This window comes from Parasteatoda tepidariorum, chromosome 1 (assembly GCF_982258835.1).
Source record: "Parasteatoda tepidariorum strain Cologne lab strain chromosome 1, Ptep-v5.0, whole genome shotgun sequence".
Taxonomy (NCBI): domain Eukaryota; kingdom Metazoa; phylum Arthropoda; class Arachnida; order Araneae; family Theridiidae; genus Parasteatoda; species Parasteatoda tepidariorum.
In genome coordinates, this window is record NC_141755.1 from 135,123,488 (window position 1) to 135,151,348 (window position 27,861).

Consider the following 27,861-nt stretch of genomic DNA (forward strand, 5'->3'; position numbering starts at 1 on the left):
ATCAAATATTAATGTCAACAAATTGCTTAATATTACACTTATACCGTTAAAAGTAAATTATGCCTGATAATTATATACAAATTAGCTAAAATGATAGTATTCTATTTTTTCACAGATTTCTTTTCACTGAAAAAAAAAAGATACTAAACAGACTAATCCATCTTTCTGATTCTTCAATCATAAACTAACCATATATCTATAATAATACACACAAATAAAATGTGATAACTTGTGGCCACCAGATGCGGGAATAGTTTTTGTTATAATTGAATTTAAAGTTAATGAAGCCGATGACACTATCCGAATGTTCTTGCCTACAAGATAGCGAGCACGTTATGTAAAGGCTTAGTTCTTAAAGATGAAAACGCAGGTCTTGATATCATTCAGTTTTATTACTAATTTATTGAACAATATAAGATGTGCTCTGCATTAAAATGCTGCTCTAAATATTATCACTCAAAATTTAATAATTTTGAGTGATGATTCTATTTAATGAAAAGAAATAATATTTTTGTCTTAAGAGGTCCACTTAGAATATGCATATTATTTCATATAACTATTGATTTCTATGAAAAATTCAATACACAGGTGATTCCTCAGAATGAAAATAAATATTTTTCAAAATATTGTTGTCAGAAAGGAAAAGATAATTTGGAATATATGGCCTTCATAGATCAGTAAAGAGAAAGATTGAAACTTATACCTTTAACTATTATGCCTTTCTATTACTCTCTCTGAATTTAATTATGGGGATCAAAAAGTATTACTCAAATAGTATAAAATTTGTTTACACTAAGATAACTTGGTTGAAAATAAGTGAAAAATATTATATTTAGCATTTTAATAATTTATGGTTATGAAATAGAGCGTGAAACACCCGTATCTTTTTCTGAGTTAGATAAAATCTTCCAAACACAGATCACTTGCAAACATTATATATATATTTTTTTAAAGTTTGCCTTTATTTTCACACACAGTTATTTTGATCTAAAAGAAACAATTTTCTTTAATTTTCAATTTTTACAATTTCTTTAATTTTGAAAATCAATTTCGGATAACTTTCTTACATGTATGAAAATAAAATTTTTGTTCAAATTACTATATTCATATTTCATATTTTAGTATAAATATAATTCTGATAATCTAACAGAGTTTTTTAGAAACTATCATACTGTTTTTTACAATTAAAAAATACTGAAATAAGTTATAGATGGTAATTTGAGTGCAAGAAAAAGTATATATAAAAGGAACACCGGTGTCTCATCTTCGTCAAACGGTTAAAAAATAAAATCTAGTATTTTTTAGGGACTGTTCAACTGATCATTTCGAGCCATGGGTATTGTCATTTATAAAACTAAGATAGCTAAATCGTTCAGATTCTGCAAAATATTAATCTTTAAACTTTAATCTTTAAGATTGAGCAAAATTTTATAATTTTATCTTTAAGATTCTGAAAAATTTAATGCAATATACTATTAAAAAACTATTTAATAAAAATCTCCATTTAATAAAAAATAATAGATTATTCAAATTATTTTTAAGTTAAATAAAATTTGAGTAAAGAAGTCTCGAGATTCGATGTCGGAAGTGGTAAAACAGAGAAATTTGTGAGGTATGGTATACATATTATTTAAAGCTAAATTAATTATTCAAGAATTATTTGAAATAATGCAATGTAATAAAAAATTTATTGAAGAGCAATTTTTATCTAAACTTTTTACATTTCATGATTTTGTGAAAAAAATAGAGTAAAAAAAAAAACAATAGAAAAGATGTAAAAAGAAAACAAAAAAAGAAGGAAGGAAACTTTTACAATTCTAGTTATTCTTCGCCAAAAAAGTGCTGAACTAACGTTTTGGTAAATGGGGTGCTTTAAACTTATCCAACAATTTGTTGCTGCATGCATTTTTTCCCCACTTGACTGAGTTTCAATGAAGAGAAAGGAGAATCATTTACACCCCTTTTACTTATCTCACTGGGTGGGAACCGTGGTCGAGTTCAAGTGAAAAACCTTCCTTCTGAAAACTGCCGTAACAGGGGAACTCAAAATCTCAGACCCTACCGGAATGAAAGAGTTAAACGAAAATAACACTATGTCGAAATAAATATTACTCAATCTTGGAAATTAAACTAAAGGAAAATGCTATTTGAAAAAGTAATCGTTTTTTGAAGTAGCAAAATAATAAAAATTAAGAAGCGTATAATTATACAGGTTATTACAATTGCTAATAAAGTATAACAATTTTGGTTAATTTGCGAGTCATTAAATGAAACATTAGTGATTATAAAATAGCATTAATTGCTCTATAAGTTACGAAATCAGACATAAAAGTATCCTTTTTTTTGTTGAATTTCTAAAACTCACATTTTGGATTAGCAATAATCTGGGAAATATAAATTCAATAGTTTAAGCAGGAAAGCTAAAAAAAAGTGTGAACCCCTTAATTCATTAACGCCCAAATTTTCTCTACTTAATATATTTTAATGAATCTTTCAAATCTTATTTATTTTGTCTGAATAAGAGTTTAAAACTTAAAATTTAAGCATAATTTGAATTAATTTTAAAATTATTGCATTGAGCTCTCGAAGAAAATTACAAAAATTTAAAAAAACACCTAAAAGGAGAAAAAAGTTCCTAAAATAACGGATATATTGTTTAAAATATGTCTGATATTTCCTAGCAAATGAAATAAAATTCATAGCAAATCAAATAATTCAAAGCAATCAAATAATTCAGATGTATTTAGTTTATTCCAAAAATAATTGACTTTAAATTAAAAATATTAACTTCCTGGCTTTTTCATTTTCCAGTTTATTTTTCATCTGAGTATACTAGGACAGTCACCAAAATTAAAAAAAGCAAGCCTCTCACAGAGACATAAGTAAGCTTTTCTTCTGTTATCTGTTCAATATTAGATGGCTAAATATATGGCTCATCATTAATTTGGAAGTATTTGAGATGCAACAACATCCTCAAGAATATTCATACAAAAGATCGGTATAATTAATGTTATTGTGATGTCATAATTAATGTCATGAAATTACTAAAATACTTCTTGTGAACTTCGTTAAAAATTTTTTCTCCTTTTAACTCTGAAATGTAAACTAATTATAATAAAAGGCTAAGAAATAGAAGTTCTATCACTTTTTCTTTTTTATTTGTAGTGACAAGTAGTTCTGGTATGATAACAACAAATGAAAAGGAACAATTCCGGCACTGCTGAAATAGAACACACGAAGAGAAAGATATTTTGTTGCCGTTGAACATAAAAAATTCGAAAATGGTTTCTCCTATCTTCCAAATATATATAAACTTATAAATACAGATTTTATATAAATGATAAATAGGTTTAAGAAGCATTAAATTTTACTCAAAAATGATAATTAGTTGCATATTAGATAAAAAATTTTTTTTATTTAAATCAGTGACATTTAAAAAAAAAAAAATCCAAGTGGCTTAAATTATGATTTTTCCTCTTTCAATACCTATTCATGTTAAATAATTCCTTGTTAACAATGCTTGATATTTCCGATCTATACTGAAATAAATACAATAATGTTATCTTTTTAACATATTAATAACTTGCACAATCATATATTTTAAATAGGCGCTAAGAAAAGATGTTGGTGCATGCAAAAGTCTAATTCAGACATGTATTCTTTAATCCAACATGCTAAGCAGGACATTATGAAAAAATGTTGAAATCTTTTAAGCACTGGGAGATTCTGAATAACACACAAAAATAATGGGTTAGCGTTATTTTTAAAAAAATATCTATATATGTATGCATATAGACAAATTTATTAAAGAAAATTATTTAGAGTCAGATAATAATAAATAATCCCCTCGAATACGAGAACAAACAGGTATGAAAGTTACAACAATAAATTTAACATGTTAAGCAACATACCGAGCTGGTTCCAAGAGTTCATTAGCAGTTACACCATCTCTGTGCTTTAGCTTGATGAATGCCAATTCAGTCATAATGAAAGGTATCAAATACACATCATCTTTAACTCACTTTTCAAACTTACAAAAACAAGTGCTGCCTAATTCTACAGATTGTGAAACATCTTTATTCTATTGCCATTAAATATCTGCAAAATAAAGTTTCAGGGATTGTTAAGCTACTTAATTTTATTTTAATAATTACAAAGATGATAAATATGTACATTGCACAAAAAAATAAATGGACTACCTTGAATAACTTTTTATCTAATGATTAGTTCAAGAACATAGACTTAAGGGTTTGGGGGGTGACATCAGACACAAAAACGAACTGTCTCTGAATAAACTTTTTGAAAGATTTGAATTTCTGATACTTAAAATATAGGAGTGGCAGCAGCCTAGGAAATATGGTCTCAATAGTTTAGATCTCTTAAGTGTTAATTTTACTTTAGCGTATTTCGCCATATATTGAAAAAATTTTAAGTATATTGAAGAATTTTACTTATAATTAATTATTAACTTAATTTTGCCAAAAATAATTCCATGCAAAAATTAGTTTTAGTGACTACTTACTATTTTTTATTATTTTATTTAGTAGTAAAAAAATTTGAATTGCATGGTATACAATTTTAACATTATTTTGAAGACTGTATTTTTGCCTGGAAAAATAAAAAGTTTGAGCAAAATCGGTCAAATAATTTCTAGAGAAATTAAATTTAAAAAATACATCTTTTACAAAATTTGATTTTTCAGAAACTATTTAAACGATTTCGCTAAAATTTTGCATTTAGAAATTTACAACTGCATTCTTTAAAAATGATCTAAAAACTTAAATATCTTACAATCCAATACTTTTTGGATTATTACTATTAAACAAAAGTAATATATGTATACTAAAAGTTTTATTTTGCATGGAACCTTCATGAAAAAAAAATTTATAATTATAAGTAAAAACTTTTTAATTTGCTTAAAAAGTTCTCAGACTGATGGTGAAATAGGCAAAAGGTAAAATTAACATTAAGGAGTTCAAACTGAGGAAGGATCTCTTGACCAGCCTATAGAGATTATATTTTCCAGAATACCGTTAGATCCTATATTCTGGGGATCTGAAATTCGAAACCATCAACAAAAAAAGTATGTTTATACAGAGAAAATACATTTATGTGTGTGACTTAAAATATCGTCTGCATTAATTAATCAGCATATTTTAGGTCACCCCCTTGAACCATTAGGATTGAGTCCCAAAAGGTGAAGATCCGATCATTAAATCAAAATCTATTCAGAGTGGTCCTTTTTACTTTGTGCACTATACATAAGGTATAAAAGATCAAAAGTCATTTGGCAATTAGTGTTAAACTCACAAAGCAAAAGCACCCAAAAAAAAAAAAAAATAGATCACGATTTTTTTGATTTTTATTAAGCCCAACCAAAATCTTTTTTCAATAAACAAACTAGAGGCTGAGCCTATCTCATCTCTATTTCCAATACATGAATTTTAACCAATAGAATATAATTATGAGAGTGATATGAAGTTTTGTTTTGCACTGACAAACACTTTTGATTCCAAGTGTTTCAATTGAACTATATACAGCGCCTACTTTAGATTTCATACAGAAGGTAAGTAAATACAATATGAAATTTAATGACCAATATTATAATATGGGATTTATATATAGTATTATTATTTGATTTATTTTTCTGGTTTCTAATGTACAGTACACATAAGATTTAGATATTTCTTCTTTTACAAAATTAAAACAACGGTTTGCATATATCCATAAAATATTTCTATTTTGTGTGTATTAGTACACCTAAATTTCTATCTTAAATCTCAATCTCTACCTTTGAAATGCAAAAATTAATAAATAAAGTAAAATTAAATAATTTTTAAATATCATTTTTTTGTACAATTCTAAAAGAAAATTAAAAAAAAAAAAACACTATTTCAAGAGAACTGTAATGTTTCCTCAACTGGAACTGTTATTAAATCCTTCCCTACTCATACCCCACAAAGGCTTCTTCCCTTTGCTGACTGATGGAAAAATTCTTAGTTTCCAATGTCAAAATAGAGCAAAGCATGGAAAGAAGAGGACATGGAACAAGGTTTCTCATGAAGGACTTATTCAAGCTCACTTTTGAAGGTTGGAATCAGCTCAAGAAAACCAAAGTCAGATATAAATATGATTACTTGGAGCCTGGGATATATGTCAGATGAAGGTTTAAAAAGAAATTAGTATCAAATTTCTTCATCTATTCTTTTTGCATTGTAAATATTTTAATTTTTAAAGTTCAAATAAATATCAATGTGCAAATAAGTTTATATAATTATTTCTATGTCATTGTTCTAAGAACAACTTATGGAGTTATTCTAAAAACATTCTCAACAATTGTTATTCTAAAAACAATTTATGGAGTTATTAATGTACCCTTCCTATAAATGGAGAACCCTTGTAAGCAGACAATTTTTTCCCTTTGGACAATTTTGTCCCAAGAGTGTCCACTTAACCAAGGTTTCCTTATATATCATAAATTAACTATACTTTGAAAAATTGAACAATTGCCAGAAGACAAGTTAACTCCTGGACCAAACATAGGTACAAATATGCCTTCATGAAGACATTTTAAATGAAATTCGTGTTATATAGAAAGGAATCCACAAAAAATTCTTAAGCTTAGCTCGAGGGCAACTCTAATTCATAATTTATCTATCACTGAAAATATTTTTAACCAGTAATGTGAACAGCTTTGAACCAGTCATTACCGGGACTAGGATTTGCCAATGGTTTTCCTCTCATTGTCATTTTCTTATTTTTTGTCACTTTACGATATTTAATATTTTTGAGTTTACTAAAAAATTACTGCATGCCAAAAACTTTTTACAATATAAAGTAAAAGTGGTTATTTTTAATAAAAAAAAAGAATTTAGAGGAATATAATTTTATATAAATTAATTTATATAAAATTAAGATTGAGACAAGGTACTGACTACTTAGTTTTTTTTAGCTGGATTACTAAGGAATGATTTGCTTTTGTTTTGAGAAGTAATAATTTTTACCATTCAACAGAGATTATTTTCTGCAAGTGTCTGAAATTAAGAAATAATAAATTTCTTTAAATGTTTCATACAATTTTTATAAATTAAAAGCAACTTTATCAAAGAAAAAGTGTTAATATTAAAAAAATTCCAAAATTTCAAATATTGCCTGGTATACAGTTTTTTTTTATAGGATAAAATCGAAAATTAAAATGAAATTAATTTTTAATAATAATGGAAAATGTAGAATAAAATAATTTTTGAAAAAAAGGATACTTATTATTTTTATTTTACAAAAAGTAAACATTTTCAAAGCGTGTAGTTAAAAAAAAAAATTTAGAAAATAAAATTTGTAACAATTAGATAGAATAGGTATTATTTTCATTTTAAACCAACATACTAGTTTTGGCTCATAAAATTAATTAATAACTAAATTAATTAGTTTTGAAACTCACTAATTTCCATTTCACACATTTATTAAGTTTATCTTACTCTCATATTATCCAAGATGGTAAAAATTAATACTGTGGTAGATTTATAGCTTAGTTTATTTTCAATTAGTATGTCTTCTGTTTTAAATCACTAGAGAAATGGAAAAAATTAGATATTTTCTCCCCTGCACAAAACTCCTCAGTGATCCAGTAGTTGAAAACAAGAATTTCATTTTTTTCCCATCAAATATTTAAAGATGAATTTTAAATTTTTATATCCTTGTCAGCCTACTGTTTCTGAATTTCTTATTCGCCTCTGTGGATAAATTTATCGTTATTAAACAAAATCAACATATTTTAATAGAGCACACCTTGAAGTTACAGTTTCCAGTACAAGGACAGAAATATGGTATGTCTGCTTTTCAAGAGAATAGTTAGTCAATTAGTAGATTAATTTTCTTGTTATGACAGGAATTCTGCAGAGTGATTATCTTGAAATATCTAATTTTATTTATCAAAAAACCATTAGAAATGTTAGAATTATTACAGTACAGAACCCGTTATCCGGAAATCAGAAAACCGGAAAACCAAAAAACCGGAACGAAATTCGATAAATTTTCTCGCCATTTTTAAAAAAAAATTTTTTTTCCTCATAAGATTTTACGATTTTTCTTTCTTTTTTTAAAGCTGTTTACCTTACCATCATTTTGGAAATAATCATTAGTGTATTACTTCATCGTTTTTTCTTATTTTTAAAATTATTTCCAAATATTTTTTTTTTTTAGTTGGGTCTAACAATAAAAAAAACGGCTTTTTGTAGCGATTCAGAAAACCGGAAAAATCAGTTATCCGGAATAGCGATGGTCCCGACCGTTCCGGATAATCGGTTCCCTACTGTATATCAAATATTATAATTCTAACGGTTTATAGTGAAATAATTATGTTCTTACTCTCCCTTTAAAGTCATTAATTTTGAATGAAATAAGCAATAGGAAAATACATTTTGACATACAAATTAAATTACATATAATTTTGAAACTCATATTAACTTAACTCTTAAAGAAAACACAAAGGTTTTAAAGAATTTAAAATTAAAAGAAAGCATCTTCAATTAATAAAATTAAGAAATTTTGCACAGATTAAAATAAAATATATGAGTAGTACGCACTTGACTTTTACTGCCAGTCGAACATGATGAATATCTCCTTCAATTTTTAAAACGTCTTTAAACTGTAAAAGAAAAAATTATTTTAATTATTTAAAGGTTTCACAAATTTTGGGGGAATATTTCTTCCTTAATACTATTTCTTTTGCTAATTACATGAAAAAAACTTTCGAACGCAAAGAAGACTACAGATTAAATCTTAAATAATTAATAAATGAATTAATTAAATAAAACGTTTACTTTAATTTGAATATGATTCTAAAACAATCAGTTGGAAACAAAAGTTTCGAAAGAGTTCTATTTGTTATTATCGAAAAATGTACTTTACATTCTGGCACTGAAAAAATTTGCTATTTTTAACTCTGTCTTCTGCATGAAAATTCAATCATTAGATCAAAAGTTATTAATGCATTAGCTTTGTGCATTCATTAGAAACCTGATAAAATACATTAAAAAAAATTACTTATTTAAAAGAAATGCCAGATTCAGCTGCAATCATGACAAAGTCAAAATCTACGCTGTTAAAAGTTTGGAGAACTTTACAGATTTGGTTATTAATCTCTGGAACTTAATGAACTGGTAAATTTTAATGAAATTCGTTTTGGATAAGTTGATATCACACAGTCAAACCCCGCTATTGTGAACACGGTTTATAGTGAACTCCCGGATATAGTGAACGAAATAATCGGCTCCGTGCCCTGCTATACCGTATAATGTTATTTTTTGTGGATATAGTGAACCAAAAAAGTGATTAAGTTGGATAAAATGAACTTTTTCTGTCTTCGACTAATTTTTTTCTTCATTTTTTGTAATAATTTTAAAATTTCTACTTCAAAATAAATACATATACCGATTTTTAAAGCCATCTGTAGAGGGGAAGGTAGCGGTAAGCATTTTTTTCTTGTTTGCTTCTTTTATCTTACTTTCCCATCCCTAAACAAATCAAGTAGATGTTTCCTACCCAGGCAGATGATGCACCTGTAAGGTGTCAGTGGGATCAATATGCATTTTCTGTCAGAGGGAAAGAGTAATTATTCATTATTGGTCAAAGGGTTGGACACTAATATGTATTGATAAGACCCTCATTTCAACTCCATTTTGCTCTCAGTTCAGTTAAAAAAAGCCTGCAAACAAGTGTCTCAAATGTAACTATGGCGAACAGTAAACGTAAAATGTTCTTCATTGATTATAAAATGGGCATAATCAGGAAAATTGAAAATGGATGTAATCAAGCTGATATTTGCAGGGAATATAAACTATCCAAATCTACACTTTGTAACATGTGGAAAAATAGGCAATTAACAATTTCTGCTCATGAAAAAGAATTAAATGGCAGAAAAAAGTTGAGAAAAGCTGATCCCAAGGATGCTGAAGAAGCATTACTAAAGTGGTTCAGCATTCAAAGAAGCCGCAATCTTCCAGTATCTGGACAAATGTCGAGGAATTTGCTGAGCAATTTTATTAGACTGCTTTAATGTGCTCGAATGGCCAATTCCAAGATCTGAGTGGCCAATTCATCTGGCGAATATCTTCAATTTCGAGAAAATTGTGAGAGCAAACAGCTCTAAGTGAGTGTCTATTGTTGATCAAAGCAATCATAGAGCTTTTAGATTTTACTCATATGCTGCACACTAGCTAATTTGCCGCTCTAAAGAACATAGAAAGATTTATAATTACTTAGTACAATAATGCCTGCCAAGATTATCAAACTTCCTCTGCTATAGCAGTTGAATTTTTTTAGTTGGTAGGTAGATAGTGAGTGCCTGGTTTGTATAATTCATAATTATATAAGAAAAGAACCAGGAATTTGATGCCTTAAAGTTCAATGTTAACCTTTACAGAATGTAATCGGGTGGCGATTTCATTTTAATGGGACTTGGGCAGCCATCAAGCTTACCTAGTTTAAACTTTAAAAAGAGGGGATATTTGTTGAATCAAATTTCCAGCCAGATATCAACTTAATAGTGTATTAAAATCTGGTCTGTTATAATGGAGATAGGCCACCAAATATGAAAATTCTCTTATTTTAGAAAACACTAGTGTATTTATCTTAAAATTTAAAGAAATGATTAAAGCAATTAACCTTTTAAAATTGACTAAAATGTAAACAAAAGAAATTATTCAATGCCTCAAATCATAGTAAATCTATATTTTCAAGCAAACCTGTGATCCTTTTTGCAACTTTAGTGTTCTTTCCTTTGCTTTAAAAACTAATGAAATGGTACAAAAAAATTACAAAAACAAATTATAATGTGAGCACTACATGAATTTAAAATGAATGTTTCAAAGACATCATGCAAAGAAGAACTTACCCCACAAGTAATTTCAGATTTCAAAATAAGAATGTCTAAGGTTTCTAAATTAAATTTAATCTTCCTAATTGTTTAAGATTTTAGAATCTAACAAATAGAAAGCTAAAAATATAAACAAAGAATTCCAATTGAAAGAATAAACTCTAAATGGTGGTAAATTTATGGAAAGATATATTAAAGAGACAAGAATTTTTTTAATTAAAAGAAAATTTTTTTCTTAACAACAAAAGTAATAAAAAAATTTTAAGCATTTAAAAACATATTTAATAACAAATATTTTTTTTAATTGTGTTTTACCAAAAGATTATAGAGATGTTTATGTTAAAAGATAATGGTAAGAACATATTGCATTTATAATTAGATGAGGTTTATTTCTTAGTATGATTAGTTTTCAAATTATATAGTTGTTTAGCAAAATAGCTGTAATGTTAATCAGGACTTTTTTTATTCTTATTTATTATTAACTCAAATAAGAATTTAAAAATTCAGAAAGAAATAAGGTCAAGTATTTATTCTGCAACTTTGCAATAAATCTTTAGAATAATAGATAAAGTGGGTTGGTAGATATATGAGCATTGATGAAACATATTATGTTGAAAAAATTTCATAGTACTTAGGTTCCTCGTTACGAAACTGTTGAATGTATTTAAAATTTGGTTACTTTTAATTTATCAAGAATTTATGGATTTTTATCTTTAGTGTGATACAAAACAAGAATTTTCTTTTATCTATACATAATAATAAACGCGGCTGTGTGTGTGTGTGTCTGTAATCACAATATATCGCCCCAGAAGCCTCGCCCAGGCACGAAACTCGGCACATAATTGTGTTTTGACATAATGAAGAAGTATTTTTTTTCTTTTTCAAAAATTTGGATTAGTTTCTTAGTTATCTGTCATTTTGTAAGAAAATCTATGCTTTTTCGTCTTCAAAGAGCCATATTCAAGAAACTATTAAAAAATGCATATACTTTTCTCCACTCTTATAAATGTATGCTAATGCGAACCTTACAATTGAAATATTAATTTTCGACAACTTAAACCAATAATATACGAAGGAATTAATAATTTAATTGTAAGGTTCGCATTAGTTTACATTTATCAAAGTGGATAAAGCTTTAACTTTTGTACTAAAAATGTGGCAACATATTAGATACGTAAATAGAACGCTACGCTTTGATATATTTATCGCTGTTCATAATTGTTATAATAAGTTTTTCTTCTTCTTTCCACGCTCTTTTTTTTTTTTCTTAAGCGAAGACGATAAGGGAAAATTATACTTGAGGATGCCCCTTGGCGAAATTGGTGACTTATGTTTGGCGCTATTCCTGTTTGCGCGGAACACCGTGGTAACAGAAATAACGGCCAAAACATAATGATATTTCAAAAAACATTGGAAAATTTCAACAAAACATCGCAAAAAGCTTGCAATGAACCCAATATAAGCAAAATTAATAAATCCAATAAAAAGGATTTTGAATCGAAGCAAAAATTAATGGAGTAGGTGCAGAAAGAAAAGGAAAAAAAACAACTCACTTCTTCATTAAGCTTGAATATACTCAGATTTAGGTGCACAGAATTATCTAATAACAGTTAGAGGGAAAAATATACTTGAGGGTGCCCCTTGGCGAAATTGGCGACTTATGTTTGGCGCCATATTTGTTTGCCGGGAACGCCGTGGTAACCCACAAACAGGACATTTATATCTATTACTAATTAAACCTTCATTCATACACCAGTCAATCACTGTTTTTTTCTCATTGTTATTAAAATCGTACAGAAACTTAGGATTTATCTTATTGACAGTATTCATTTTTAGTACCAGAAGCAAAAATAACCTTACCAGCCGGTATCCAAAGTAGAACTAACGGATCTCTGAAATTACATTTAAAAATTCCTTTAAAAACAACGCTAAATTCTAAACTAATCAGAATCACGATTAAAATCTAAACCAATCAGAATCACGATTGGTTTTCAGCATCTCCCAGCTTGGCGATCAATCGTGATCACAACTTGGCGGGGGCACCCTCAAGTATAGTCTACCCCAGTTAGATACTGTCTAAATTCATCGTGAATAGAATCTGTGTACCTCCATCGTCACATAAATTCGGCGAAATATGAATCGAAAATGGCGTTTGTGGTACCGAACTGGTGATGACATTTTTTTATAAAGTCCCTTTTTATGACTGCCCACATACCTTCGATCTTATTGACCAGAAGTAAAAGTAACCTTACCAGCCGGTATCTAACGAAGAACTAATGAGCCTCTGAAATTACGTATACCGGTGAACATTAATAACGCTAAAATCTAAACCGTTGAGAATCACGATTGGGTTTCAACATCGCCCAGCTTGGCGATCAATCGTGATCACAACTTGGCGAGAATCAAGGGGCACCCTCAAATATAGTCTACCCGACGTTAATTTTTGTAGCGATATAGAAATAGAAATTGATACCATAAAAAAATTATAGAGAAATAGATACCATAAAAAATTAATTCGTTTTCGTGTTCTTTTCATGTATTTAAAGCAACTTTTGTATGCTTTTACAATTTCTGAAGCCTTTTTTTAAGAAAAAAAAACAAGTCTCCACTTGATAGTTATATTATAGGTTAGGTTACCATAGCAAAGTTACATCTTCAAACATCCTCAAGAGCTATAACACATCTGCAGCAGAACTGGATATGAAGACAAAATTGCAGGACAGAAACACTTTAATTGTCCACTAATCTTCAGATTTCCTGCTATGTTTTAAAAAACTTTATTTGTGGAAACCTTTAGCGTGGCCCTTAGACGGCTAGTATTTAATAAATGACAAGACTTTTGTACTAATAATAATGTGCTCTAAGATTCATTTTTCTCAAAATTTCGTTTTGATATTTTCCTCCTTTATTAATTTGTTCCTTGAATTTTTTTCTTCTCTTACATATGATGATAAAGGTCACTATTCATTGCAATAATAGATTTGTTACAAAATGTTTTGTATTCGTTTAATTGCATCAAAATGAAAGGATATGATATTAGAAGCAATTTCCTTTTAGCACTGACAATAAACAATATTTTAACAATATTTATATTATCAGAATTGTGTTTATTACTTTAAATTTAAATTATTTGGCTGAAATTTGAGACAAGTACCAAAATTTTTATTCGCATTATGTTTAAAATAATATAACAGTAAAATAATGATCATAGCAAAAAAATTATTTGATTGACTTAATGTTTAAATTTTAACTGAAAAACATCTACATTATGGTAAACGAAAAAAAATTACATCACTGTAGAAAAGAATCTTGTATAAAGTTTCATCTGAAAGGTCCTGTATAGTCTTTGTAAAAACAAGATTTGTAAATGCTTAATATAGCTTTTTCTATGGCTTATTCATCAATATCCGAAATTTAACTTTAGCATCTCTTCAATTTTTGTATTTTCTTCTTTTAAAATGTCCCATTAAAATGTTTACATATTACACCTTTTATTGTAAACCTTTTTACAATGTAACAATGTAATGTGTGTCTTTTTCATTGTAAACCTTTTTTTCCATTCTAATTTCGGAATTAAAAAAAATTCGCCAATGACTGGCTTGATTCAACTAGAATTTTAAATTGACAAAATAAAAAAAAAAATAATAATAAAAATTCTGAAATCACAGAAGTTTAAAAGATAATTTACTCCAGAAATGATGTTTTTTCTTTAATTTTTTGAAAGAACACCATAATTTTTAAAGAACATGATTAAAACATTTTATATTTTAATAAAACATGACTGTGAGTGGAAATTCTTTTACAAATTCAGATATTCAGAACACCATGAAATGTGGGGGAGGGGAACGGACTACACATCAACAGTTAGAGGCCATAGGTTGTGCAACCCTAAGTCAGAACATCATATTCTAAATAAGTTACTGTCATCACCTTCATTCTTTAAAAGAAAGAAATGCCAACAAATAATAGACTTGATTTGAAAAAACAGATTCTAAAGCAAAAATGTATAAAGGTTTGAAGATATACTAATATCCTACTAAAAGTAGAATGCTTTCTTCTACTCTTAAAATATTTTGTGAACTGAGAATCAAGAACACGGATTTGCAAATTTAACAACTAAGACCAACACCTTGACATAAATTTAAATTTATAATAAAACAGAAACTTTTTTGTGATGCATATCTTTTTTAATAAAATGAGGAATGTTTTATTATTATTAAAAGTTTTGAGTTAGAGGTTCTAGAATGATGCCAGAGAACATTACCTAAACAAATCAAACCATAACCATAAACAGAAAATATGAAAGAATATTTAGAAGAAACAAAAGAAACAACAAAAAAAAAAAACTTTGATTGATGAACTTTTGACTTTTCGGAACTTATGACTTAAATATCTCTTAAAAAAATTAAAAGTAAAATCGAAAGAAAAACTTTCTGAAAATAAAACCCTGAAATGAAATATAAATATTCACTTATTGTTCTGAACAAATAATTCTTTTATTAATATAGTGATAATCAAATATTGTTCTCATTAAGCTTTAAGAACTACAAAAATACCGTTTGAAAAATAATTTTATCCATTAAGAAAAAAAGTTGAACAAATTCATAATAGCAACCATGTTATGTCATATCTACTTACAAAATATATGACTGTAGAAGAAGCAAAATATTTGCATACCAGTAAAACAGTATCCTTCTTTTTAATTAGTAATTTATGAACATGGGTGCAATGTAATATATTTATTATATTGGTACTTTTAGATTGTAAAAATAAATCAATGCTTTAAGCCTTTGGTGTGCTTTTAAATGTTTTATTCTAATTTAGCTAGTATCAATATGTTTTTCAAACATTCAATATCATTCTTTTAACAGAAATAGTCAAAAGAGTTTGTAATTACTTAAGACAAAAAAACTCTTTCATCTACTTTCCAATGCTCATGAACCACAAATAAGATTATATTTCAAAATCCTAAAACAATAATTCAACACTAATGGTTAATAAAAGATAGTGAATCAAATGCAACTAACAATTTAAATTGTGGTAAAACCATGTTACTCACAATTCTGTTTATAAATTATGATATAAATTAATAGTTATTTTTTTTAAAAAAAAGAAAGAAAGAAAGTGTTTTTACCCCACTCTTTATTTTAATAAAAATCAGAGCTTTTGCTTGGTATATTTTCATGTTTATCTTATAAGAAATGGTAAAAATAAATGTAAATTTAGTACTAAGGAAATGATACCAACTTCATTTTAAGTAAAAGAAATGGATATAAAATAACAGCAGCAGAACTGAAACTCATTACTTAAACGACTGTATATAATACCTGTGGTAAATACTAAAAGCTGAATATGTTAGTTAAGCAAAATGGCAATACTGCTTTTTGTTAGCAAACATTTTCCTTAAGAAACTTGTTTTACTTTATTAATAAGTTTAAAGATGCAAACACTTCATTCTCATAAACATATGTATCATCATAAACTATTTATTTTATAGTTTCAAAACAACTATCTTCATTCAGAAACAATAAAAGACTTACAAAATATAATGAAATTACGAACAACCTTCCTAAAATACAGAAGTTTGAATTATGTTTGTAAATAACATTTTTGGTAGGAAAAAAAAATTTATAACTTTTTTTTACATAATTCCATTAACAATTAGAGAGAAGTCAATTTAACTAGTTACTTTCATAGATAAATTGTTTTACAAAACCTTAAATTAAGTGATTTTAAAATTGATTGGAGGATTTAAAAATTATTACCCATTTAAAATAGAAATACTATTATTTGCAAATAACTCAAGAGCATCAATTTACATATTTTATTTTTCATTCCATAGCAATATGAGAAAAATTTAACGGCTTTTTGCCTTCCTGCGGAATAATTTAAGTGTAATACTGAAACCTTATATTTTAAATACATTGTATCAGATTAAACTTTTCCTAAAAACTCTCGATTGGTGTATTCTCCCTACAAGCCTGTTGATACAATTTCTTTAATCATTCTGCGGTATATCTCACCCTCTTAACCTTGAACAAAAGGCATTAAATATTTATTTAAAAAAATTAAACACACAACCACAAAAACAGCAATATTACAAAATGATAATTTACTTTTAAAAGAAATAAAAGAAACCAAAAACAAGAAGGAAACAAAAACCTCAAACACCAATCTAGGATTTTATTTGAAAGCCAGGCCTTAAGATAAATGCACATTTCTTTAAGGAACAATTTCAAATAAATTTAAAAACTTCCCAATAATCCTATTAGAAATGTAAGAATTAAAAATTCAATCACATAATCAATGCAATTCCACAACAATTAATTTTTTTTTCTATGTTCAATTTCCAAACAGAAAAAAGAAAGTTGCAAGTAAAAATGGCACAAGGGAATAAATTTCAGAACAAAACAAGTTTACTGAAAAATACCACCATTTCACTTCATTGTATTGGTGGCTTTTTCGAGCTAAGACTGAAAAAAATAGAAAGTGAAATGAAAGGGTTTATTTTAATTGCTAGCACCTGATCAGGCCTTAGATTATTCTGACATCAACAGTTTCTTCAAGTAAAAGTGGGACTGGCTCAACTCTTCCTTAATTATTCAGCTATAACATGCTTATTAATAAATAAAGAAGAACTCAAAATATTTACAGCAATTGTAACAATTAGAAAAGGAAAAATCTTAGTTTCAAAATAATAAGTATCCATCTAATTCAAGACTGAAAATTGTGACTGAAAAAATTAACATAGCAATGAAACCACAAACTAAAAGGATCAATTCATGAATAAAAATATGATTCACAAATTTTCTCATTTAAATGAATAATGATAAAATATGGTCATTATGCAAGCAATGCAATTTTAATCAATATTACTTTTTTGAATATAGAGCATCTTCTTCAGATATTTTCACAAACTCATTCTTAGGAGTTTCATATCTTTTTCTTCTGTTGCATCAGCTAAAACAAAATAAACGAATGTTTCAATTTCAGCAAAACTAAGGCCTAATTAAACTTTGACTGTATTATTAAGCAACTTATTTAAAACAAAAGGTCCTTAAAATTAGATTACTAGGATAATAAAATAACTAATAAAAATTTAATTCACAGTAATTAAAGATAATAGCATTAACAATAACTACACTAGTCAGTGAAAGTAATTTGAAGAGCACATTTATGAAGGACATAAGAGGAAAACAGTAAATTTCAAACTAATTTACTTTCAATAAATATTTTAGTTAAGATATATAAGATATATTTATTTCCCGTTGTGATATAAAGCATTATCATAATTAATGGGTAATGAATAAAAATGTAAAGGTAACATAAGATGTAAAAGTAACTTTCTAATCTGGGAAATATTAACAAATGAAACAGGGTCTGATTTTTGAGGTCAAAAACACGTTAAAAAGCATTATAAACTGTCAAAAACCTGTGGCAAGTTCTTTTTTGTCATTGGGTAAATTTTATTAGATATTAAATCATGCACAATACTTTTATTATATACATGATGATTTACAATATATATCAGTTATAAAAAAATAGTCAAAATTATTAAAATAATTGTTTTTTCTAAAAACATGGTACTCTTAATACTTTAAAGTCAACATTAATCAATAAGTGTACAGTGAAAATATTTGACATAGTTACATAGCTATTAGTAGCTGTTTCTTTTAAAAACAAAATCACAAAGACATTTTTTCAAAAATTTAAAATTATAGTACAAAAATAAAACTGTTACACTCAGGATCTTAATATTTATAGAATTTGAAATTAAAAAAAATAGTAAAGAAAGAGTTGAAGCAATATAATAACTGCAAAAAAATCCAAAAGCAAATTTTTTTTTTTCTTTTTTTCTGCAGATACTTTTCTTGTTCATTGGAAAGGAAAGAAATACTCCAAATTTTTCTGCTCTCGTTTCGGAATAAAAAATAATAACAAAAGTTCTGCAATCAGAAGTTTAAAAGATCCCTCTAGAAAAGTTTTTTTCTTTCATTTTCTGAAAGAACACCATAATTATTAAAGAATTATTGTTACAAATATAATTGTTACAATTGTTACAAATTCAGACATTCGGAACACTATGAAATTCAGGGGAGATGATAAATTCCATCTTAAAAATTAGATTTTTTGGTAACTTAAATCACACACAATAGCAACTTAATAGAAAGATAAGAAATTAAAAAACATTTTCCACTGACATTGGTCGTGAACAAGGCGATGATGATTGTTAAGAATCGAAAATTTTGTGATCGATAGCATGATGAGGCAATTTGGACAGCATTGCGCATGCATTCACCTCCCAGACAATCTGGAACCCTTCAATTTTAAGCTGGGTAGGCTTCAAGGTGCCAACAGAGATATGCATCAAAATTATTAAATAGAAATTGTAATACTTAGTATTTTCCTTCCTAAATGATTAAAACAGGGTTGCCACAGAAAAAAATGAACAAAATAGTTGCTTTTAGTAGCTTAAAACATGAAAATAGTTGCCTAAATAAGAACAAAAATTCAGCAAAAATAAGACTAAAATTTTATTAAATGACTTAATTGTCATATACCATGATACATTCAGTCAAGTTGGTGGCAAATACGATAATTTTTATGTCAACGTTAGTGTTCTAGCACTAAATTTTTATATAAAAAAATTTGCATATTTGCAGAAAATTAAATACTTTTATTTACTAGAATTCATTCAAAAAAAACTTTTTCATTAAAAAAAACACACACACTTTTTCTAAGAAATTTCATATATATATATATATATATATATATATATATATATATATATATATTGTGAAAAGTGATTACTCAAATTCAAAATTCATGCACTGTATTAAAAATTGGGATCTTTCAAATCATGCAGAATTTCTCAGCAATAACCGTTCAAAAGGCAATCGAGAAATGAAATAGACTTAGAATCTATGCAAATTGAACGCATTAAAAAGTGATGACTCCAATTTACAATTGAAAACTTTTTATTTTTTAATTATTTATTTTTTTTTTAATTTTATTATTTTTATTTTACCTTTCCTAAGAAAAGAAACTCAGTGTCTTCAGAAGATTTTGCGGGCTGCAGGTTTTCAACCCAATTATGCTAAAAACATTGCTAGGAGTACAGAAAAGTCTTCTGATAGTCTCCTTTTCCTGAAAATAGTTGCTTTTTTTAGTCTTTTCAGACAAAAAAATTTTTTTTTATTCAATTTCTGAATTTTTCTATAAATTACATATAGATTGTTTAAATCAATTATTATATGGTAAAAACTATTTTAATTTTTAACATGTTTTAATTACTAAGAGCTTGTTAAAATTATCAAATAATACAATCACTTGCAAACATAAATTTTTTTTTGCTTTCATTGCAATAGAAGAAAATTTATTTATCTGTACTAATCCAATACTTTCAAAATTATATATTTTTTGTGGAAAAAAAGTATTTCTGCCTTAATATTTATGTACCTTTATTAACAATGACTATTTCCAAAATAATTAACACTTTAGAGGACTAAACTCTAGTCAATAAGTTATAAGATTTTTCCACATGCCTACTCAAAAAGCTCCGTGAAACATTTCATGAAAAGATGATTTGTTTGTAAAATATTATAGATTTATTTATACTTTTGATTGGTATTAAAAAATATGCTCCAGTCTCTTCAGCAGTTGAACTTTTTATTCAACTTTCTTGAAATGTTAAAATACACAATATACTTACGGAATTATTCATGAGTGCTTTCACTCGCCCTATTAGTGAGGTGTGAATAAGACTTTCTGCTGTATTGTAATCCATACTGAGTAAGAAGTTCAATAACCCAGACAATCCATTTTGTTCTAAAAACCTCATCACAAAGCTGCAAATAAAGTTATCTTTAAAACTAAATGATAATTTAGAAAAAAATTAGTTTTTCTAAGCAATTTAATAAACATAAATCATTATCAGATTATATTAGCATTATTATCAGATTGTATTACCATTATTATGAGATTATAAAAGAATATTACAATAGTGAATATTGAAAGAAAAAAGTTAAATTAATGAAAGTTTGAACAATTAAAAGGTAGTTGAAAACAGTATTATCTAATGTTCCTTCATAATTCATATTTTTGGAATTCTTGATAAATGCTATAAAAAATCTGATGAATAACAGTTGATGAAGGCAGGATAAAAAAAAAAAATACAAGTAGTTTCATTGTTTGATGAAATTTGAAAAATTCTTTTTCAAATTCCATTCTTCTTATAAATTCTCTGTTAACTCAACAAGTTACGTCTTTAATCTTGCATTCTTTGTTAATAATTTGTCAGGTTTTGATTACAATCTTCCTTTCTCCGAACTAAATACTATTACTTTCCAACCACAAAAGCCTAACCCATCTCAACCTCTATTTTTCAATTAATTTCTTATAAGAATTCTATATGCACAAATTTATTAAGGATGGTGGTTGCAAAACAACTTGCTTCATATTATATACATGGACTTTGCCTTACTTACCTTAATTTATCTCAAGTAATCATAATTTTCAGAATTCACACACATTCTGGCTAATCAAGCTTTTACTATGTATTTATTGTATTCACAAAAAACATTTTCATTTGGGAACAAATTATAAATCATAAGAATAAAAAATGTAATGAAATGAATTTAAATCCACGTTGGAGCAATTTAAGAATGTGCTACAACCCATAAATTTTCAAAATTAGAACAAAATTACAAAAGAGGTCTAACACCCTTTTGGGATTTATTGAAGATGCTCTAGTTAATCATTAAAATACTTATTATATTTTACTAATGGTATTATATTGGTCTTTTAGAAACAATTCTGTCAATTGTGGATCCCCACGATTCGCAAATTGTTTCTGAAATGGGAATAGAAAATATAAAAATTCATAATCTTTATGAAATTTGAAATCTTTGAATTTAATTCTTCTACGGCTTGCTTTAGAAGCTCTCTTAATAAAAATGGTCACAGAAGTATTCAAGATACAAATTGTTCTGCAGGACTTCATTTGTTCTGCGCTGTACGTCACAGTTTTAGGCACTTTCTGCTTCTGGGCCATTACATATCACTACAATACTTGTGCAAAAAGGATTTTAACTTTTACCTACAGTTGCATCCTTAATGCAGTTTTTAAGTTGTCTAAAAGTTTTGCACAGGATATTATTTCATCCTCTTCACGTGGAAACAATAACTGAAACATACCATAGTAAAATTTTTATTCTGTTAACTGAAGCATAGAAATAAATACTTAAAAAATTAACTATAATGTAAATTTTGTGAATAAAATAAAAACATTTGTTTCAAAACTTACTTCAAAAAGTGTAGGGTGATTCCAATAGAGATGTGTCAAGCATTTTTAAAAATACTTTCTTAAACATGAATTTCAAGTGTAACTAAATCGATGATATGGTTGGTAATGTTTCTGATACAAGTACCAGAAGTTATCTAATTTAAAATTTTACATAAAAAAAAACATGCTTTTTTTTAAAATTCTTTTTTTAAATAAAACCTGCAATAGGAGAAATACCAAATGAAATAGAGGTAAATGGAATGTACTTAATTCATGTAAACTAAGAAATATGAAAAAACAGTTAATGGAAGATAAACAAGATCAATTTCATTGCCTTGTTTATCTTCCGTTATTGTATAGTAAGGTACTTGTAAATAAACTTTTAAATGTTCAATTTTTGCATTGAAATTTCACTTTTCGAATTTAACATAACTAGGAATAGTTCATGTTTAATAAGCTTTGTATTTCATAACTAATCATAAACTAAATTTAATATTCACTTTTACATAAACTAATAGCATATAAGTTTTGAGTGATGGGCATCATTCTCAAAAATTTTAGTCATGATTAAATTTATTTGGAGTGATTATTCTATAGCAATTAAAAAAATAATTCAATGTACTAGCAGTAAACTCCTTATTCTTTCTTACAAATAGATCTGTAAGCTACAAATCAAAGAAATTATCTTTCATATGCCTTAAGTACAAATATTACAACAGGTGTCATATTTAAAAAAGTTGAAAAGTCAAACTGTCAAAAGTTAAATTCAAAATAATGGGTAATGCTTAACTAGTCAGAAAATTCTATTTCGTTGCTTGCCTATCCTGCTTGAACAATTCATCACAAAATGCTATAACACTGACAATGATCGTCTCAGTGCTTTGAATTATTATGCCAAATTTCATCGTATTTGGCACACAGACTTAGCCCAAAGATATTCATTTATGTAAATATAATAACAAATTTAAAATAACTTTTATGTATGGAAAAATTAGTACTTACATCTTATTTACTCCTTTAATCACAAAACTAAGGAACTAGTAAAGCTATGAGCCTTTATTACTTAGAATTTGAAGAAAAAAATTATAGAAAGAGTCTATCAAAATAAGTGAGCAGGAAAATATTTAGAGGAAAGCTGTTAATTGTTTCAGAAGATATAGTTTAAAGCAAAATGTCAATATTTTAATTTCAAAGTGAGCTTTTGCAGCTATCTTAAATTTACAGAGTGGTGCAAAACTTAAAACTTTGCTCTCTAGACGGGGAGGTGTTGTTCTAATTTGTACAGGTCAATAGAACTAAAAGTTTAAAACTTAATGCGATTTAATGAAAAAAAAAATACAAATTTAGACTAATAAATATTTAAGCATCTGACACTGCTGTCTGGGCAAGCGAGGTAATGTTTCATAAGTTTCATTTTCATTTAATTTTCAGTTTTATATAAAATATTGATAATTAACATTGTTATGAGTTTTTAATTAAATTTACAGCATTAAGTTTTAATTAAATATTTCTTTAAATTAAACTCTTTGGTGAGTTGTAATAAAAATACAGTGCAATGGACAATATTAAAATATTAATTAGTTTTTTAAGATAAGTTTTTCTTCAATGTTTGTTTATAGAATTATGGAAGTCTAACGCCTTTTTTAGGGATGCACTTTTTAGGCGGTGTCATGTGATCCGTATATATTTATATCTCATGTTAGTATGTATTTATATCAGTATGTAGGATTTATGCAGTGTTTTCCTTAAACGACTTTAGAAGCCCTGTCTACCCTTTGATCTCTATAAATGCACCCTCTTTACTTGTTCTGTAAAAATAGCCACCATCCCTTAAAAGCACTGCCTATTTATTCATATTCCATTTTAAAGAAAAATAAGTGACAATTGCACAATGGTAAAATTTGTATAAGTATCTCTTTTTCCGAATAGAGAATATTAATGATTTTTTTACGCGATTTTAAAGTTATTTTTTAATTAAATACTTTATTTTTAAAAAATGCACCATTAAATGCTTATTTTCTAATAATTTTCTGTTCGAGTTATAGAAAAAAGCTTTCAAGCTGTTTTTTAAGAAACAGTTTTTTTTTTTTTTTGTTTTACAACTAAATATAGATCGGAGTTAGATTGCATAGTATTCATATGCAGAGAAATTTTTGTATGATAAATTTTCTAAAATAAATTACTTAAAATCTGAAAAATATTTTACATTTTAAAAATATATTTCTAAGATGAGAAACCAAAAATATTGGGAATTATGAATCAAACTGTGAACTACAGGATGACTAAACCATAGCCACTTTCAAATAAAAACTAAAATACAATGATTTCAATAATTTATGAAGGAATTTTTCTTCTTAGTTAAGAACTAATGAACTTCTGACCATCTAAGTAAAACTTAATTGTACCTTAAATATAAATAATTTTTTAACACCCAAAAGAACATGATCATAGAATTTTCATTAAAATTCAGAAATACCCAGGTTTTTATGAATTTTAAGTATTTACCTGGGTAAATATCCAGAGTATTATATAATATATTTTAACTCTTTTTGCCTTGTTTTTCTTGTTTTTTATCCGTTTTGTTCTTTTAAATTGGCCTGCCATTGGAAATAAAAATATAATATAATATCTAAATGTAGGAAAATACAACTTATACGTAACTAATTTTGAATAGAAATTTTACAGTACACAGATCAAGCCTGAAATTACTTAATTATTTAAGCTAGTTGATAAATATTCATTTTATGCACATTAAATATTTATGTTACAATACAAATTTGATAGCATTAGTTTACAATACAAATGGTGAAATACAAATTTTACAGCATCGTATCTGCTGTAGCATATTTAACAGATATGGGATAATAATATTCTATTAAATTAAGCTAGTTGATAAATATGCATTTTACAGTGCTGACAGCACATGTTAAAAATTCATATTGTAGGCACATGATCAATTGACATGATTTATCAATTGATAAACTTAAAGTTTGGTTTCAGTAGTTATTATAAATTTTGAAACACACAAGAAAGAGAATTATTGGCTTAGGTTATTTTTTAATTACCATTAGATCAGCTGATAGCTTCTTAGATTTTTAACTATCAATGTCCATCAATTCTTTTATGTTTGCAATCTTCAGCTTCTAAAAAAATTTCGAGGATGTTCTAGATAAGAAAGAAATTTTTTTTTTAATTAAGTGCAGGAATAAGCATAGTTATCAACATGAAAAGAAAAACAATATGATGATTTTACAAAAATGTAAATTTCACACCAACTTTCAAACCATATAGATATTTTTTCATGAGCTTCAAACTTTGATAATTAAGTTCACTTTAAAACCAATTTATTGAATGTACCAATTTAACTAGGGAATAATTTTTTTAAATTTAAACTAATTATCTCAAAGAAAAAATTTTTTAGTGATAAAATTAAAAACTTTGTATAATTTGGGTGTCCTAAAAGTCAAGCAAATATTTGTAAATAAAGCTCTTTTTTATGATGGGTGCCCTTTTTTTAGGGGCTCTATACAGTATCTAATGCCCTGCCCTTTTGAAGGTCTAGAATGAGCATCACAGATTTTATATCTTAATACAAAAGTTACAAAACAATGAAATAAAGATAATATTCCAATTAAAAACAGCAATTGGAATTCTGAGAAGTAATGTTTAAACATTAGAATATTTCAGATAAACAAAGCTAAGTATTACACAATACACACAAATTTATCAAGAAAATAAATAAACTGGTTTCTTGAATGTTAAGCACTGTTTTAAACTAGCAAATGAATTATTTCAGTTTTGTTAACTCTTACTAATGAGTAAATTTCTTAATTACTTCGCTACAGAACTATATAAGATATATTTACTACACCAAATAGGTTTACGCCATTTACAATATCCTACACAATTCAATAATTTTTCTCCAAATAAAACTTCTAAATAAAAGAGAGCTTTTATAATAAATTTTAAACTAAAACTAGCTCAATAATAACAAGTGAACTATCGACCTAAATAAAGCAAAAATTGAAATACTATTTTTGCAGATAATTTCGGTTCTGGACGTAATATTTATATAAAAATTACTATAACAAAATACTATAACATGCAACCTATCACTAATCAACATGCAGAGAAAGTATTAAAAAAGGTTGTGCACCCCGAAATTTGTAGTTTCAAATAACTTTTTTTATTTTAGTCGAATTTTTTTAATTTAAAAATTCTTTTTTCGTAATAATATCAACAATTCAAATGCATGGAGTTTAGAGTATCTAAGATCCATGTTCAAATGCTAATAAATAAAAAAAATTGTTTACATTAAGCCAGTTTCGAAGGATTGTGTGAAAATATTTTTACGCTTATAGCTTACTAGGTAAGCATCTTTAAAAAAAGAGTAGAAATTAAAATAAATAATATAATTCTAGGAGTAGAGTTAGTTGTTGTTGTTCATGTAAGTCGCACTAGAGCTGCACAATGGGCTATTGGCGACGGTTTGGGAAACATCTCTGAGGATGATCCGAAGACATGCCATCACAATTTTGATCCTCTGCAGAGGGGATGGCACCATCGCTTCGGTAGCCCGACGACCTGCGCGCGAAGTCGAGTACTTTACGGTAGCACAGTTTAACGAGGAAAAATACCGCACACCCTCGGTCCCTACGCAGAATGATCCAAGTAGTCACCCACCCGCACGCTGACCGTAGCCAGTGATGCTTGACTTCGGTGATCTGCTGGGAACCGTGTCTTAACGATCAGTCCACAGCGGGACCATCTTTCTTTGTTAAAGAACGCATAATGGAATAATAATAAAAAAATAAAAAATAAAATAAAATGGCAGGGTGGGGTTCGAAATTCAAAGTCGTCTAACTCCCTTTAATATCAAGTAATAATTTCCGCACTCGGCCCCTAAGTAGGGGCTTATGGTCCAAACATGTTTGCCGAAGAAAATTTTTATAGGTGAATTAGAAGGTGCAGGGGGGGCCTCAAAGGTCTATTGCAAAGCTGACCGTGAGAGGACTTTTAAAGCAAAATTGTGGCGGCCGTTTCGGGTTCGAGTGGCATGGTGGTCAAGATACCGGACTAGTAGCTGACGGCTGGGGTGAGGGGGTCCAGGTACGAATCCCAGCTTCAGCAACTTTTCAAAAAAATTCCTTTTTCTTCTTCTTCCGCTTATTTTGCTTTATATTATTTTTTAAATGAGCTTTTCTATATTTTAGAGGGTCTTAAATATAGAAAATAATTTTTTTCAAATAGGGAAAATATCGAATAATGGGTAAAAACTGGAAAAATCCCGGAAAATTAATTTATTTCCATTGTTTTAAATTATTTTTACAATATATTCGACAGTTTATCATGCATAAGATCTCCTAAAAGTAGAATCGCGCATCTTTCTTTGTTGAAGAACGCATAAAGGAATAATAATGAAGAAAAAAAAATAAATAAATAAATAAAATGACGGGGTGTTGTTCGAATTTCGATGTCGTCTAACTGCCATTAATATCAAGTTATAATTTTCAAACTCGGACTCTACGTAGGGGTCAATAGTCCTAACATGTAAGCTGAAGGAAATTTTAATCGGTGAATTAGGGGGTGCAGAGGGGTCCTCAAAGATCTATTGCATAGCTGACCGTGAGAGGACTTTTGAAGTGAAATTGTGGCAGGCTTCTCGTGTTCGAGTGGCATGGTGGTCAAGATACCGGACTAGTAG

At 27.3% G+C, this 27,861-nt stretch overlaps 1 protein-coding gene and 1 long non-coding RNA gene across 9 annotated transcripts in view; one reads left to right on the top strand and one right to left on the bottom strand.

Annotated features, from left to right (window-relative positions):
- Window positions 1-6,266, top strand: part of LOC147817023 (uncharacterized) — a 40,350-nt gene extending 34,084 nt beyond the window's left edge. Inside the window, exons 3-4 of one of the 3 annotated variants that reach the window (XR_015429987.1) lie at window positions 2,812-2,882; window positions 3,166-3,383. This is a non-coding gene — a long non-coding RNA (uncharacterized LOC147817023). Of the gene's footprint in view, window positions 1-2,811; window positions 2,883-3,165; window positions 3,384-5,963 lie in introns of those variants that run through there. The other 2 variants (XR_015429988.1, XR_015429986.1) reach the window with 2 other exon arrangements.
- Window positions 1-26,621, bottom strand: part of LOC147817022 (uncharacterized) — a 71,894-nt gene extending 45,273 nt beyond the window's left edge. For 4 of the 6 annotated variants that reach the window (XR_015429981.1, XR_015429982.1, XR_015429983.1 and 1 more), the window contains exons 1-6: window positions 26,314-26,621; window positions 25,223-25,322; window positions 20,586-20,721; window positions 17,750-17,833; window positions 8,583-8,644; window positions 3,912-4,098 (exon numbers count right to left, since the gene is read on the bottom strand). The gene's annotated coding sequence lies outside the window, so the exon portion shown is untranslated. Of the gene's footprint in view, window positions 1-3,911; window positions 4,099-8,582; window positions 8,645-10,761; window positions 17,834-18,677; window positions 18,873-20,491; window positions 20,722-25,222; window positions 25,323-26,313 lie in introns of those variants that run through there. The other 2 variants (XR_015429984.1, XR_015429985.1) reach the window with 2 other exon arrangements.
- Between the last annotated feature and the right edge of the window lie 1,240 nt (window positions 26,622-27,861).